Genomic DNA, 18,114 nt, shown 5'->3' with positions numbered 1-18,114 from the left:
GGGCTTGTCCCCACTGAGCTCTTCATCGGTGCTTCCAGATGGCTCCAGGATGTCCTTCCTGCAGGGGCCAGTGTATAAACCTGGAGCAACCTTAGGTGCTGGTCCCCTGCCTGTCCAGGCAAGGAATTTGTCTGAGTGGGCCAAGACGCTTTCTGGTCTGTGTCAAAGCCAACTTGCCATGGAAACCAGTGCACAGGGAGAATGATGTGTATTTGAGTTTAGTCCTGACAGAGCCTTGGCTTGCTGCTCAGTTCCATGGTGTAGACATTACCTAAGCACAACTTATGAGGCTGTTGCAACCCCATTCCTTTCTACATCCTCACATTTTTTTCATCTGTCATGCCCTTACTAATGTATGAATTCCTTTTGACTTTATTTACCAGACTCCAGGAGTAACATTTTTTTTTTGCATTAAAAATGTTAATTATGCTCCTAGATTTATATCTAGAAGATTGGACCCACGCTTTCTTCCTCAGTTTACCTTCCTTTTCCTGTAGAGAGAAGGATCTCCCTAAGGGCAGAGCTTTCCAGGTTTGTGTTGTTTCCTTTTCCTTCAGTATAACATCAAAGTTCATCCCTTCCCCTCTCCTGCCATCCTGTGGCTTGGGCTGCTGGCCTTCTGCAAGGATGCTCCTGCATCAAGTGTTCAGGAACATCCAACACTTTGACTCTTGGGCCGTGAGGACAGTTTTTCCTAACCAAAGGATCTGGACTGTCATTGAGTCACAGAGCCAACCAGGACTGTCAGGAGGCTGTGGGAATTGTTGCAGTCAGAAATCAAGGCAATTTTTGCTCACTCTCACCTCCAGGATATTTTCACTTGAGGAATTTGGGCAGTTTTCTGGTATTTATGGAAGCCATTACACAATGGGATGGGTATCTGGGAGTAGGATTTCTTAGGAGGTCACTGGCTGTAGAGGTGGTGGCCATATCGGTAGCGAAAATGTTGACCTCAGCTATCACAGCTGATATAGTAATGAACAGAGGCTTCTCTCCCATACTAACAAAGCTTTTGGGGGATTATTACAAAGAGAGACACTCATTGAAGTTTCCTACTGGACACTATTTCCTACGCTATGGGAGTTTTGGTGGAGGGGATATTCCGAACCTCATATGTTTGTACATGTGCTTGGGAATAGGAGAGATAGAAGCATTGATTCAGGAAATCTTAAGTGGTACAATATGCTTTTTATGAACTCAGTGAGCGGATAGTACTGTCATTAATACATGATCTTGAGTTTACTGTAGGAGCAAGCAAAAAGAAAAGATGGGAAATGGGGAAAAAACCACTCAGATTACGTATCTATTCTTAACTGCTGCTGAAGAATTGACCGATATTCAAAACCAGGTTAGTAAAAATAAGCAATACAAAAGTGGAAAACAAAAAAGTTAATAACTTTTTAGTTGTTCAACAGTGGTATTTGCTTTACTTAAAGTGGGCTTTGTCAGTGAAAATCTGAAAATAATTTTCCTAATTAATAGGGCAGGCTTCACATGATGGAACTGTAAGTAGTTTCTACATTTTCTACCCATGAATATTTTGAATGAAGGAAAGCCTATTCCACATCCATCTTGCTTTTGGAAAAATGACAATTTTCAAGCTTTGTGGACCAATAAAAAGGAGCACTCCTTCCACCAACCCCTTGCCCATGCACATTACTTGTTGAAAATGCAGAAGTTGAAGAAAAATAAGACCTATCCTAACTCAAAGACCCCCATGAAGGGGATCTTAAATTGGGAAATATTGGATCTACTCGCAGTCTCTTGGAGATAAACAGGGAACAGAGACCTTTATGTATTTCAGTCCTGAATCATTTACTTCACCTCGCAAAATGAATCATAATTGGGCAGATGAGTGGAGCAACATGATAATAAAATGCCTGATCTGACCACACTCTTTCTGTTGTATATTTTGTCCTGCACACCATGTACACAAATAACAAGTTAGTAGGGGTAATTATGACCTAAAGGGTCATGTTTTGTGGGCACAACATGGAAGGCTCTTTGATGCTAATGAATAATCCAAATAATTTCCTACTTTGCCAAATATATCTCAACACCTTTTAAATTCAAGTTTGCATTCCTTGACAGGCATAGTACTGGGCACCAGATAAATAATGCATGTTATTTAGACATCAGTGAGATAGATTAGGATATAGAGGGAAAATAACTATGAATTAAAATATTCAGTGCTCCATTGCATTCAAATAATAGCTAGAAAGACCTTCCAGCTGTCTTAGAGTATGAATTAGAAGCCTGCTCTGAGAGCTTCTGGAGTAGGTGTCCCTATAATTCACTGTTTTCAATGTCCTAGAGATGTTGGAATACGCTACAGACAGTGTAATAGTGGCTTGTCTCACCTGTCTCTCTGAAGCTTTGTAAAAATTTCATTACTGGACTGAAATTTTTGTGCTGAGCTGGTGAGCAGACCTGCTGTTTTTTTGTTGATAACTGTGTCACTTGTCAAATCTTCTCTGATGTGTTTTCTCCATTGCTTTTCCTGTTGATTGTGTCTCTGGCCTTTTGTCAGCGCAGAGCGTTTTCCTCTATGATCTCTGACACTTGGGACACTTTCCTCTATAGCTGTTGTCAGCCTTATTAACTTGCCTGGTTTTTTTTCATCTGATACTGTATCCTTTTTCCTTGACTAAATTTGAGAATGGGAAGGAAAGCGTATGGATTAGATTCCTAGTTTGAACCTTGGGCTGAGCTCCTGCCACTGTCCTCCTCCATGCCCAAGGTGTGTTTTGGGTGTGCATTTTCTTATGCACCCACCTCTAGCCTGCTGCAGTGCAAAGTAAATTAAATCAGTTTATCAAAAGGCACCAACTAGGGCTCTTGGTTGGCCATAGCCTTTCTTTCTCTCTACATGGTCCGAGGAGCGCTGGCAGAACAGTGACATGCTCGTACCTGTGAGAGCCCATGGCATACCTACAGGAGTCCTCCTGTTCACAAGGATTTTTTCCAAAAGGCAGTGAAAGGCATGCGGGAGAATAAAATCATATTGTCACGCTGACTACAGATGGGACACAGATGCGCAAGATAGATACCCAGTTTTGTATTACTGGGAAGTGTTCAGGACTGAGGTGCACAGGACAAATTGCTTAGGAGGGTTTTTTGTGGCTTCTTTTTTATTTGATAGTCAAAGCCAGTACAGTTTTAACTCATGTTCCCAGGGGGTGATTAAGGCCTATGTGCCATAAAGGAACAGCAAGTTTCTGGGAAGAGGTTTAAAGAAGCAAGCCAGGGTGCCAATGCACAACGTTATTGACTGCGATGAGTAACCACCCTTGTTCACGCTCGTAGCTTCTGCTAACCAGCTGCATCCGAGAGGAGAGCTAACTTGTATTTACCACCATGACAGAGCACGCATATGAGCACTTAAGCTGTAGTAGTCATGCTGTAATTTCAGACCCTTGTTTACCACAGGACAATATGTCTGTGTGTGCCTGAGGGCACCTGTAATAGATCTGAACTTGGTCGTTTCCAGAAAAAACAGATGCGTTCAGTTTTATGTGCATAGAAATGAAGCAATATAGTTCTTTTTTAAACAGAGAGTGGTTTAGACATTGTTTAAACTCATGCTTCTTCTTTAAATTTTGTTTGGTTAAACCTCTTTTTCCTGCATTTAGGTAGCTGTCTGTAATAAAAATATTATTAAACTCCTTCATTATTATGCAATCTCAGGACCTGAAGTTAAAGCAACATTGGCCTCCACAGGTTTTGCTATTCTGCCTCCAAATCAAGAGAGTAATAATTCCTCACGTGGCTTGAAGGATATTTGTCTCAATGAGATTTGTTTTCACAACTTTCACATATGCAGTCCTTTTGAACAAAATTGTTTGGAAAACAGTGTTTCAACCCGGAGGAGAAAGAATAACATTTCATGCAAAGCAGCATGATGTTTTAAAAACTGTATTAGCCACATAGAAGCTGGAAGAAAAAATACATTTTGCATATAAATAATAAAAAAAAATTGTTCATGAGTAGAATTAAAATACAATTAGTTGTAAAATAAGAAAGGAATTAGAAAAAACATTTTATCTTCTGCCCGTGAGCCAGTTCCCGGAAAACTCACTGAACTCTTTCTTATGTTGTATTGTGAAGTCAAAAAATTAAAACAAGAAATGCAAGGAAAAGCTGAGTCATTACTGATGAACTAGATAATAACTCTGTTTCTCTATTTTGCACTAGAACTAGTGACTTTATCACCTCTCCCTTCCCAGCACCCTTTTGTACTCCAAAAATACAAGCCACATTTTGTGCAAGATCATCCAATTGATTAAAATTATCATGCTAAGTATGGAACATTTGTTCTTAACTAGCACTTATATTCAAAGGTTTCTGCTTCTGGTTGAGTTCTGAAATAGAGCTTGTGTTTTTGACAGCTTCTCTTTTTTTTCAACAATAATAGCTGATCTAAGAAAGGATGTTATTGCTTTTCACAAACTTTATCATACTTTAAATATTTAAATTTTGGGGGAAAATTAGATTTTTCTTTCTTTGATGCTCTGTACAATAGGCCAAATTCTTTCCTGTTTGAATATTCAAAACTAATCTGAACCCTTTCCTTTTCCCTCTTGGAGAAATACATTTATTTATTAGCATATCAGTGTATGCTACACTGTTAATGCTCAGCTTTTTGAGACAAGAATCTTGAGAAAGAAAGCCTGGATTTGTGATGTTTCCAATATGATTTTTAGAATAAGGAGGGCAAGATGAGCAAGGATGCACATTGTCTACGCTTTGCGGTAAACTTTAAGCCTCGTATGTTAGCACTGCAGTTAAAAGTCAAACCAGTTGACTTTTATTTCTCAAGAGCTATTTCTTTTCTGGATTATGGTATTTCTTTTCTTAGCTGGCTGGAGGTCCCCTAGCCTCACCTGAGCTTGACACTGCTGGCACCCCATGCGAGTGATGGTACCATCCCCAGAGGATGTGATGTCTTGCCATATAAAACCTCCTGGGAGGAAGGAACTTCCCTCACTGCGGCCCTGCCAGCAAGTGCACGTGGATTTGTGGGGCACGAATACACCCCATGGACCCCAAATCGCTTGGGGCTTCACACTTATCTGTGTGAATCAAGCTGCATGGGTTGCTGTCTCTCTGGGTGAAGATGTGGCTGGGGAAGGTGCAGGATCTCTAGCTGCAGTTGCTATGGAAACAGACTCATATTATTTCCCTTACTTTTTCAACTTTCATTCCCATTTTCAAAAATACAGCTAGTGACATTTTAAGGGAGTAAATGAAAGTAAAAGTTTGGCTAACAGGGATTAATTCTGTGTGGTATAGGAGGAGAGTAAGTAGCAGCATGCCAAACGCCTCACAGGTTCAAGTCCAGAGGCTCTATCTGAGCTGGGAATAGGCCGTGATGAAATTCAAGAATTTTTTTTTTTAGAAGAAAGGATAATATACGAAAATCCAGCAAAACACACTTCTTCAGCTTCACAGAAATCTTTTACCTGTCACAGAATCTTCAGCGCTGATTTTTGTTGTTGTTGCTGTTGACTTCTACAAAATCGGTGTCCTCTTTCTTAAAAAAAAAATGTTCTTGCCATTCTGATAATAAGATTTCTTTATAAATTATATATTTTCATAATTTCTCAGTACATTTTTTGCTGTATGAACAATAACTTCAGGCATATTTCTTCTTTATCACTTTTGCGGTCTCCTTCATTTCTCTAAAATTTCACTTTTTTTTACTCTATTCTTCCCAAACTGATCTAGTTGTGCTGTGCACTAAGAATCTCTGCTATGTTCTCAGTAAAGCTATTTCAGCAATGTAACTTGCCTAAAGACTATTTTTCTGACATATGTATTGTGGGAGGTTTTGATGTATTGCTCTGCATTTATTTAAAAAAGAAAACGTGAAACTAAAAAAGAGATGGTAATTTTAAGGTCTGATCTTGCTCTGTGTACTGAAACAATTGGTAATTTGGGTGAACAAAGAAGGCAAAATCCAATGGTAATATCATCAATTATATTTAAGTTAAACGTTTTAATTTTACCTTTTGATAGCTGCTTTAAGGAGCACTCTCAAAACCAGATCTGTCAGTTGTGAAGACCAAAGCGGGAGGACCTGGAAGAGACAGAGCAAGCAGCACATAGATATTGAGGTGCCCAAATACTCCCTGCAATCAGTGAATTAGTCAAAACCTGTTGTAAGGCATTTTGGTGTCATGGGAAAGGTGCTGCCAGAAGAGGCAGAGGGGACTGCTCACAGCCAGTCCAGAGGCTGCTCCTTTACAGCAATGTTCAACATAGCCACCAAAACCTAATTTTGAAACCTATGGAAGAACAAATGTTTTTATGGTAGCTGTATCAGGTAATTTGGGATGTTTTTCACTACTATGAGAGATAGATGAACTTCCTTTATGCATGATGCCTATTTGCAAAAGTTTTGCCTGTGTAAGTCTGACATGGATTCAGATGGTGTCCTCCTGTGCCTAAGAAAGGCTGAGAAATGGAGAGACCGTAGAGAGAAGAATGAGGGCTTGTCAAGCTGATATAAGAAAGAGTTCTGGTACCATTGCAAACAGATGAACAAAAATCAGAGAGAACTGGAGAGAGAAAATGAAGACAATGAGAGGGGACAGGAGGGAACAATAGCAGCTGGCTGTAGTTGATTCACTGTATGGATTCCACACTATCACAGTGTAGGGTGACCTTTCAGGGACCAGCTGTATCTGTGTCTACTTCACTGCTTCTCCAAGTGGTGAATGTTAAGGTGTCCCTTATGGTGGAGCTTGTTCAGGAGGCAGGGAGCTGTGGCAAAAGTTAAAAAAACTAGTGCTGAAGGCTGGCCAGGGCAGACTGATTTACTGAAACACTGATCGCTGTAGGGCCATGGTCTGGAAGACGGGAAAGGGGGAAGCTCAGGACTCTATTAAAGCTCTTGGATAAATGGTATGAAACCTCTTATGTCCTGAAAGTTGAGAAGAACGTGAGGTTCTTAAATCACCATGGATTTTTTGTTAGACTTTTGACTTGTCCATGTGGGTAGTGTGGATTTCTTCGGCACCATGAAAGGAGAGATCCTAATGATGCAATGGACTAACCTGTCCAACAGTGAGTCTGTGCTTAAGGCTGGTGGAGGAGAATTGGAATTACCAGGCATCAGATGTAAAGAGCACCCTGATGCAGTCTGCATGTATAAGCCCAGTTTCTAGGAGTCTTTCTGCAGCACGTAGTACAGGGATCTCTGCAGGCAGAAGGAAATTGCATATACAAGTTAATCACAGTTTACATTACTGGGAAGATGAATGAACTCTCATATTTTGTGAAATGTTTTCTCTCCAAGTCTTCAGCCTCAGTAGAATCAGTAAGGTTTGTTGTATGGATTTAATTAACATGAAAATCTGAATATATCACTTGTGTTAGGAAATAATTATTAGGAGTAATTCTACATCATCACTTATGCATGAGTGCCCCAAAAGAAGGAGCAGAGGGGCTCTGGATCACAAGTGGCTATAATTGCTCTATCTACTTTCATATGAACTTTCAACAAGCACTCAATTTCTGGCACTATAAGTTGTCTTGTCTTAAACCCTTAAAAATGAACATACCCAGGAGAAGGTCAGCTCATAATAATAAAATTTAGCAAAAATTCCTAGTGGTGATGAAATATCCTATGGCGGAAGAACACATTAGGATTCAGACTAACATTATCTTCGAGTTTTTCTGCAATTCTGTCCCTGAAATGACTACAGCTAAGTCCTTTCTCTCTCAGCAAATCGATGGTTTTCTTCAAAGAAAATAAGCAAAGCTCGAACATATGTCTAGAAAGCCTATCATATGAGTGAAATGTTCTTTCCAAAGCATGGTAATCCTGGTTTTATTAAGCTTTCAAGTTTTATGATTTCAGACTTTTCCTCTTTGGCTTTATGTGACTCTGAGATAGAGAGCCTGCTGCAAATTATAAGCTCAATTCTGCAGATTATAGTAAACATATGTTGCACGTCTGCTGATGAAAGCTTTCTGCAAACACCAATCGAACATTGCAGCATGTACTGCTCAGCAGAAGGGAGTGGCGAGCTTCCACCTCTGCTGCCCAGTTACTGGGGTAGAACAGCAAGGCTGTTCAAAAGTATGGAATATCACTGTATGAAACTCTATTCATGCCAAGTGGATTTGCTTGTTAGAGTGGAGATTTGTGCTCTCAGTATGGCTATTAAAAGGAAGGCCATAACCACTTGTGGTTACAGAAGCCCTGGGAACTTTTTACAGGAAAGAAGGGAGTGCTGTTTCCAGTGTCCACTCCAAATTTCAAAGTACAGAGTTCTCATTTACATGGCTAATGTCTTGGGCTTTCACCTGCATGGTATATCCATTGTATGCTATCATTAAGTTGTATGGGTGGATAGGTTGTGCTTGAGGTATTTCTCGGATTAATGAAGAGAGCTTGGGACAGTTTGGAGTCTGATTCATTGGCTATTTTGTTTATGGACTTCACTGGAAGCTGTGCTCACAGGACAGCCGTAGAACACAGTATGTAAATCACTTATGGATCTGTTGGGCCAAGGGGCAGTATGTAAATGTAAGATCATCACAGCTGTTCTCTATATGTAAAGCTTGATTAAACCACGAACACGCACACAAAGATAGAACCACAGAACTAAAATAATGCCTCTCAAGCTAAGCTACTTAACTAAGTTAACACTTATTTTGACCGATCTGAAAGGCCAAAACATTTTCAGCAGTCTAGTTAGGTAAGTTATTCCCCAAATTCAATACCTTCTCTGCAGTCTATTGAAAAAATGATTCAGTCAAAATTATTTTCTTAATTTTTGTCAGTAGGTCATTCCCAAAGAATCTCTTTTGATCACTTGTTATTCATCATCTAAGCTGTGCTGATTAAGTAAGTTCTTATGTTATTAATTAGGGTCATAAAGTGTATTTTCATTACTTGGCTTGTTCAAAGGCAAACCTAATATGTTAACATCTCAGAGCTTGCTTTCATTTAATACTCTGTAATATTTCCTTCATAGTCACTAATTGGGAAGTCAGTGATTTTGCTAACAAATGTTTATCTGGAAAGTTAACAGAAAATCAACTTAAGCCATATAGACACAGGCAAACTCAACCACAGTTCATTTGTCCAGTTTACAGAGGCAGGCAAACACTAGCCCACGTATTCTGTTGCTTATTATATGTCTTTATCTGCTATATCACTCTGTAGTGTAGCATACTGAAATCACTTTTAAAATTTTCCTTTTAGCTATTCTTAAACATGAAAACAGATGAAAGACCTTTCAGAGCAAAAAAGAATGAAAGGAACGTGACTAATCAGAGTGATTGAAATGGCCCCTTATTAAACAGCAGCACAGAACAGGTATTTTAATTGTCAGTTGTAAATGGAAATGCTGACTGTCAAATTATATATATTACACATGTAGGGACAAAAGGGATGCAGAAAGATTTAAGGGGAACTGACAAAAAGTGTTGCTATAAACTTTTCTAGATTGCATCCCAGTGTAATCATAATTCGAGGCCCTCCCTAACCCCTCAGAAATTCCCTATCTTAGCCCCCCACCTTCACCTAAAGGGTTCCCTTAATAAAAACAGGTTATAATCTGCTTTTAGAGACTCAGACATAGAAGATCCTGCCTCTGAAAAATACTTAGGCCTTGGAAATACTAGCAACTTAATATGAGCAGTCAGTGCAGTCTGTAATAAAAATGTTAATGTGATACTAGGATGTCTAAATAGGTGAGCAGTGAGGTGATTTTTATGTGAACAGAGAGCAATGCTGAGACTGGAATACTGAGTGCAACCCTACTGTCGTCACTATAAAAGGACTTGGAAAATTTGGAGGGAAGGCAAAAAAAAAAAGCGGTGTAGTTCTGAGAGCCAGAGAAAATGCATCTCGTGGTAGAGAGCTCTCAGTCTGCTAAGGGCAGTGAATTGCAGTTCCTTCCTTGGGGTGTGTAAATATTTTCACTAAAAGAAAATATGAGGACCTAAAAGGTTACTTACTATGGCCTACAAAGGCCCACTATGAAGTCATGGCTGGAGTCTGCAACCTGAGCAACTCAAAAGTAGAAATGAGAAACCAATTTTTGACTGTGACAATGTTCAGCAGCTAAAGCAAACAACCAAGGGGAACGCTAAAGGCATGTTGGTATACAATACAGTTTCTGAGGAAAGCTACTAGATAGCTGGAGAACATCTTCGAGCACAATAATTAAGATAAGCAAAAGGAAAATGACTGTAGAGAAATTTAGGATGCATGCTTCCTAGACCATATTGACTTTGAAATATAGTCTTCTCCAACTCTAAGCTGCTTATAGAAATATCGTCCTTTGACACAAACTGATTCATTGGTCATTATAATTTGGTCACTCTAGTTTCTTAACCAACCAAATATTAGTGACTATCATGTATTTTATTATGAGCTATGTGGAACCCATAAAGTGTTTTCCCATTGTGGAGCATCAATCTGAACTTCACAGAACTCAAGAGAGTTATGATTTAAGTAGCAACTTTTGCTATGCTTCCTTCATATGGGAGTCAGTTTGTTAATAACAGAAGCTCATCTAACAATGATGAAAGAACACTAACTAGCTGGAACACTACTGCAGGTCAGAGCTTTAGTTAGATCCATATGGCAGTTAACAATAAATCACTTATTACTTTCCCCTCTGGTAGTTTTACACAAAGCAATAACTTGGACCAAATTAAAAATCATTCAGGTGTCCACAAGTGGAAAAGATGCAGCCACTCCCGTTCATCACTGTTGTACTAAGAAGCTGTAGTTTGGTTGCTGTGCAGTGCTGCAAGCAAGTAAATCCTGCAAGCAATAAATCCTGCAAGCATCCCAAGTGTCTCAATAAGGGCTGCATAAAGTGAAGAAACTACCCTGCAAGTTCCTGGGGCTAGAGTGGTTGTACAGGGAAAGTGCTCACACATTCCCATGGATACAGGTAGGAGACAGCACCTCCCAACACCACTGGCCATCCTCTGTGTTGCCACTGACTTCACTGACAGCAGGTTTTGTTCCGAGCATACTCTGAAATCTTAGTCAGTGCTGAAGATCGAGTGTGGTTCACCATGGGCTCAGTTTCCTCAAGTGTAATTAACTGTCCAGCAGGAATGCTGTAAAATGCCCCACAGAGCGCACAGTCCTAAGAACATAATATTAGATGTCTCACCAAGCCATTTCAATCCATTGTTTCCCTGTTTCTGAGAGTTTTGGTTAGACCTGTGACAATAATCCTAGAAGCTGGAGCAAACGATGAGTGTATTTTACAGTGTTTCATGCACTCACTAGATTCTGAACTGGAAAACTGGGGGTATTTTTGCTCTAGAATAGGAAAAAAAAGAACCAGAAATACTGATTACTAGACAGATGAGACATCGCTAGATAACATTCAGTAACAAATGATGGCTTTATACAAAAGCAACCTGTTTGGGGAAAGTGGTTAAGTGTCTTGCAAATCTTACAAAGTATAGCAACTGGTCTGCTCTCAGCAAGATGACAAGGAATAAAACTCTGCCAATGCTTTTCTTAGTTTGCAGCAAAGAGCTTGGTTCCTTGATATCAACAACTTACGAAATGGAAGGAAGCCACTTAATCACCAGCAATGTGTCTATTTGTTATGCAGCACGTAGAAAACATCTGTGAATATTCTCATCATTGGCTTTGAAAATACCCGTTATAAAGTAAGCTGCACAATTACCTCTTCAGGTGATAAAGTGCTCAAGAACTCATATTATTCTTGGAAACTGCATCTGAAGAGTCTTCAGTTTTCCAGAAGGTTTTCTCCCATCTCACAAAATTACTTTATTAGAAGATCAGTTAGTATTTATCAGCTATGTCCCATCATGATACTTTCAAGACTCATCTATTTGAAGTCTAATGGGTACCATTATGCAACCTTAATGAATGTACACAGGTCACTGCAGTAGTAGACACTGAGTGCAATACAATGCAAGTATCATTATATTACTATGTAAGTAAGTACTGTATAGTGCCTTTCAAATACACTTCAAAGGAAGCTGGAGAACATCTTAAAAGCTGAAAGACTTGAGAAGAAAGTACAATAATATCAGGCAGGAGTTTGAAATGTGATACTCTCAAACACACACATATGTCAGCATCTCGCAAAGGCACTATCGGGTTGTCTAGGTGATGTTCTAAAGAAAAAGACCAGGGAGGTAAGAATTCCATATCTCAGGTGAGTGTCATTATTTTTAAGAGACTACTGACTGATTCTAAGAGGAAGTTCAGAGAAAACTTATTGAAGAATTTCAATGTGAAGGCTCTCCACAAAATAATTCTGTACAAACTGCAAGGGACCCGATGCCTCTAAGCACTATTCTGTAGGGCATTTTGTCCCCCCAACTGGAATTTAGCTGAATGTAGTGTCACATTTCAAATTGTATCCACAAGAATCTAATTAATATGAGATAGTGTTTTGACAGCATATGTTTGGTCTTGAATATTGAGCAACTATTTTTACCCAGACTCACTGAAGAGCTGAAGTGAAAAACTGCAATTATGTTTAAGTAGCACATACCTGCTCTCACCCAGCTACTTTCTTCAGTCAGTGTACGAGAGCTAAACTAATCATGTGCTGGCTGTTTGCTGTTGACATTTTGCAGTGTTTGAGGGGGAAGTGTTGAAATTCTAAAGCTCAGAAGGGTCAAGGTGAACCTCAGCATGCGTTTATGTAGTTATAGATTCCAAGAAATCACTTCCAGAAGGAAAACAGAATTGGATATGTGTTTTACTGGTTTTCCATAAGGTGGTAGATAACCCATGGTACTATTGCTGCTTCAGCAAATGCCTATTGGGGAATCGTAGAATCACAGAATGGTTTGGGTCAGAAGGGACCTTTAAAGATCATCTAGTTCCAACTCCTTGCCATTGGCAGGGACATCTCTCTCCAGATCAGCTTGCTCAAAGCCCCGTCCAACCTGACCTTGAACACTTCCAATGATGGGGCATCCACAACTTCTCTAGGCAAGCTGTTCCAGTGTCTCATCACCCTCATCATAAAGAATTTCTTCCTGTATCTAATGTAAATCTACCCTCTTTTAGTTTAAAACCATTACCCCTTGTCCTATCACCACAGGCCTGCAATAAGGTCTCCTCGGAGCCTTCTCTTCTCCAGGCTGAACAACCCCAACTCTCTCAGCTTTTCTTGATTAGGAGAGATGTTCCAGCCCTCTGATCATTTTTGTGGCCCTCCTCTGGACCTGCTTTAACAGGTTCATGTCTTTCTTGTGCTGGGGGCCAGTCAATAATAATAATACTGGTAATTAAAACTATTACTGTTTTACAAAACTATACTTTTGTCATTATAATTGCAAACATTTTTTAAAAATATTTATTTTAATTACATCAATAAGCAGGTAACTCCCTGAATGCCAGATATTCTCTATATTCATCCTCCCTCCCAACATCCACAAATTCCAAGCAATAAACAATAGAGTACAAAATGTTTTATAGATTTTTTTTTTTCCCACAACGTTCTGTGATCCTTAGGCTAGTGTTGTGAAAAACACAATACCAAAGTATAGGCATGCAAAAGCTATGTTGACACTTCTTTGAGTAAGTAACAGCAGCAAATGGAATGGTCCTTGTGACTGAGAAGGGAACATTCATGGTTTTGCTTTCTAATATTCATGCTTAAATATCATTCATCAATATTCTGTCTATTAATAAAAATGCATTATGTTTACATTAAAAGCTTACTAAAATTATTTTTATAGTGTCTTTTAGCTTACTGGAAGTGGTATTCTCTATATGCCACCATTTTACCACTGAGGTTTTCCCATTATGATACTTCAGTATGCTTGTTGGTTAAGATCTGGAGTTTTCTTAAAAACAGACTTGGCTTATGCTTCAGCAAAAAAAGTATGTTTGAGAAAGAAAGAGAAATTTAATTAATTATATCTAATATTATCCCCTGATTTCATTCATCTGCATGGCATATGTTTTCGGTCCTTTTTTATAAATAGAAACTTTTGAACATTTTATTTTAAAGCAGATTATTTTTTGAAAAGCATTGTCTTTGGAGGAGAGGACGTTGACAGTATTTGTGACAAATGAACATTTTTTTTAACATAGAATCATCTGAGGATGACAAACCCTGTGCACATAGCTAGTTTTTATTGACGAGTTATACATGTTAGCAGTAGAGTTGACCAGCAGACAGTAGTTCTCTTTTGTAACCTATTGAGGTTTCAGTGTGTGTTTATTTCAGATTGAGGGGAAAAAAAAGACCTTATTATTATTTTCATGAAATAAAACTGACAACATGCCAGTTTTTATATTGAAAGTGTCAGAATTCTGATTTTACAACAGTCTCGCATAAGAAATGGCCAGCAACTCCTGCTCCTCAAAGTCTTCCCTATAAATCATGTATCTAAATGATCAAAAATCTTCTTCTCAGGACTATCTGAGGTAAAAATGCACTCAAGCAAAAAATAAACGTTTTGCCTCTGTTTTAAACATTGAAGATTAAATGTTGAAGATTTGCATACTTGAAAACCTAATTTTTTTTTCAGTTGTATCGGTAGACCTAATGAAACATCTCTTTTTACAAACCCTGCTTCTCTTAAGTCATTATTCTTATGCTTGCAGAGGAAAAAAATAACTAAGTTGATATAAGAACCTGTCAACTTGCAAGTATAGTCATGTTCTCACTAGAGTCTGAATTGGTACATACACTCATGCTTTCCTACTGTATAGCTGAAATAACTTTAAACTGCTGACATGGCCTGTAGTGCTGGAGTACTGATTTCACTACAGTGGCACATACTGAAAATGAGAAAAAAATGTTAAGGAAAACTCTCATATTGAAAATGCAGACCTATTTAATCAGACATTTACAAGTATAGATTATATTCTTTTTTTTTCCCCCCAGTTAAAAGCAAATTCAGCAAAATATCTTGTCTGTTTTCATCTTTCAATGAAATCCTCATTTCCACTGTGAGTCTTCCAGCTAGAGAATGATGCAGAGCATAAGAATAAAATTGAAGCATCATGATAGTCATGAAACCCTAAAGTTGCCGAGCTGTTCATTTATCATGAGAACCATTACATCCTAACACAATTCCTCAACAGTTCAGAGTTCACCTTTCAGACAAGAAAACAAAACCAGGTGTGGAGCAGAGCTGAATTCAGTGCCTAAATCTGTCATATCCATCTCTGAGACTCTGCTGTCAAGTTCAGTGCAAATGAAAAGGGCCAGGTCCTGTGCTGACAGGAGTCAGCAAGAGCTCTGCCGAATGTAAATGTACGGTGCTGCATTACAATAGCTAAGGAAGTTGCTTGAACAGTGTTTAAATATCAGTCTGATTTTGGGACAAGGCAGTGAGAAGCATTTGACTTGATCCCAAGCATAACGCCATGCACAGCTGTGTATTTTTTCTGAGGGCAGACTGGAACATCTTAATCATTTTACTTTGCTCAAAATGGGCTGTATTTAAAAATTATGCAGACAAATGACATGGATGTCTGATCTGGAAATTGTGCCCAGATGGCACACACCCAACCTGTGGCCACTGTCTGACTAGACCAGCCATTTTATTAAAAGGACTTCCGGAGAGTATATCTCATATTCTTCTCCCATCTTGCTCTTGGTGATTTCCCACTGTAGCAAACAAGAACTAAGAAAAAAAGGAATTGGGTGAAGAGAGAAAGGAGGCATTACAATGACCAAATACTTCCTCTAGACTGTACCTTTGTCTGCAAGCACTTCTGCTCCTGCTGTCAGTAGTGACATCCAGCCTCTGTTCCCACTTTCCTGAAGGGACGACAGTGTAACAAAAAAGTTTCTGGGAAAATTTTCCCCCAGCTTGCTGCTCATATGCTGGTGGCACTCTGATTCTGCTGTTGAGCTAGGTGACACTGTTTTAAAACATATCATCTACGTTCTTTCCTCATTTCAATTTTCTTAGGGCCCTTTAAGGATGCTCACTGGGGCCATCTCTGTGGTGATACTGTAAGGTGGAGCACACTGCCTCTGCCACACTGTACAGTCTTAAGGCAGATCAGAGTGCCCAAAGTGCTCAGCATGCTGCACCATAGATACCCAGAAGCTTTTACTAGTCTGCAAGTGGTCACTGAGCACCTCTTCATGCTTCCCAGCACATCCTAGGACGCCTCCTGTACCCTGCTCTGTGCCCCAGCTGCACTTGGTTGAGTGGGACATGCTACACAGTACGATGGCAGACCTACAAGAATCAGGCATCCGCTTGTTTCCAGTGACCAGTACAAACCTCCTGCTTCTCAAGACAGGTTATTTATAGGAGTCAACAGTTTGAACTGACATCATAAGCTGCAGATTTTAAGGACTGAGCAGTCTTTGCCTCTCTCTTCAGGATATTTAAGGCTGTACTGGCAGCTGTAATAGGGTACAAGAAGTAGCTGCCCTGTGATCCGGCTGTCCTGGTGCATGAAGCTCGCTCCACTGCTCCAAGGTTGTAGGGCCAAGTAACATTGCTGTGTATTTTCTGCTCATCTTCCAACTTAGGAGCTATCTGGGGCATGGATTCATTTTTTGAAAGGCAACCAAGAAGGTAGCAACGCTTCAGGCAAGTAGTGTCCAATGTAACAAAACAAAACACCCCCCTCCACCCTCCCACCTCCACCAAAAACCCCCAGAACTTTAAGATTGTTTCACAGCTGCTGAAGTAGCAATGCCTTGTCTGGGAAGTTATGACCATACAAAAAAGGCCATTTAGAGAAAGAGGTTTTTCACTTCTCTGCCTCTTGGGCTAGCTTCTGGGAACAACATGACACACTTTCTTTGAGTTTAAGCACTTCCAAATTTATTTTAACAAGCTGCTTTACCAGTGACAATGTTGCCTTCTACTCAGATTTGCTATACGCAATAAAATGCACAGCAACATCTGAAAACAGAGCAAGATTCATAACTGCTGCCAGTATAGCAATTCCACAGGCTTCACTGCAACCCATATGTCTTTTTTGTTGACATTTTTTCTGTCCCTGGATGTGTGCATCAGAAGCAATTTAATGACTGTAGCATCTCCAGCATGTGAGAACTGGAAGCATTCACCTCTATATCCATTATGTTTTCTTTCTCTGAAAAGCATCATTAGTTGATCATGGCATAAAACCATTCCTATTGCATCAGGCTTTAACAAGATGGAATTTCAGTTTTTCAAGTTTCAAAATTTGAGAGATGGAATTAACTGTTTAGAAAGCATTTTTGAACTCATTTAAATTGTTTGGGGGGGGGAAGCAAAAAGAGAAAAAAGACAATCTGCATATTTCTAGATATATCCTGTAGAAATGTCTTGTGTCCTTCTGTTTTCATGCTCCCTTTTCCAAATAATGTTTTAAACTTTCTAAAACACAGTGGCTTGGAATCACTTGGGCAGTGAATGTTCAGCAAGTTCTCTTACATCTTTAATCATGCTTCTGGTCAGTAAACTCTCCCATATAGGGAGGAGGACTCTAAACTCTTTGAGTCTGTCTCTGCCTTGTGGCCCGGAGTTGGTGGGCTTGCAATTAGCTGCAAAGATTTGTATGGTTGAGAATATGATAGACTGTTTTCTCTCTCTACCTCCACCCCATAGGAAAACACAAATTAGTTGAAACCCCAGACTTTTCAGAGCAGAAATTCTGTTTCAGTGCATTTCTCATTTTAGAAATGCATGGAAAGCTTTTAAAGTGATGGAAATGGTTTGTTCTTTCTGATCTTTGATTAAAACCAGATATTTTTTCCTCAATTGTATCTTTAATCTCTGTAGTGCAAATTGTATGATTTCTGCAGCTATTTTGTATGGCATTAGGCATTGTGAACATCCAATTCCTTGTGTGGGATAATCACAGATACCACAGTAGTTGCACTTGAAAATGCCAAAGAATTAAAATATGGGGAAAGATGAAACATTTTGCTGCGTTTGTTTGCTATATTCTGAAGTTTAGTGAATGTGTTCATGAGTTAAAAGTCCCATGAAAAGATAATGGACATTGTTTCTAATCCAGTGTTGTGGAAACCCTAACTCTGAATATCTATTATTTTAGGCTGCATATCCCTTGAAAAGGTGCTGAAAGGTCCTGGGAGTTACAAGTTTTCTTCTTTCATGTAGAATACTCTTGTTCCTAATTTTTGCTGGTCTCTCTTCATGCTCAGA

This window comes from Gymnogyps californianus, chromosome 3 (assembly GCF_018139145.2).
Source record: "Gymnogyps californianus isolate 813 chromosome 3, ASM1813914v2, whole genome shotgun sequence".
Classification (NCBI taxonomy): domain Eukaryota; kingdom Metazoa; phylum Chordata; class Aves; order Accipitriformes; family Cathartidae; genus Gymnogyps; species Gymnogyps californianus.
This window is presented reverse-complemented; position numbering follows the sequence as displayed.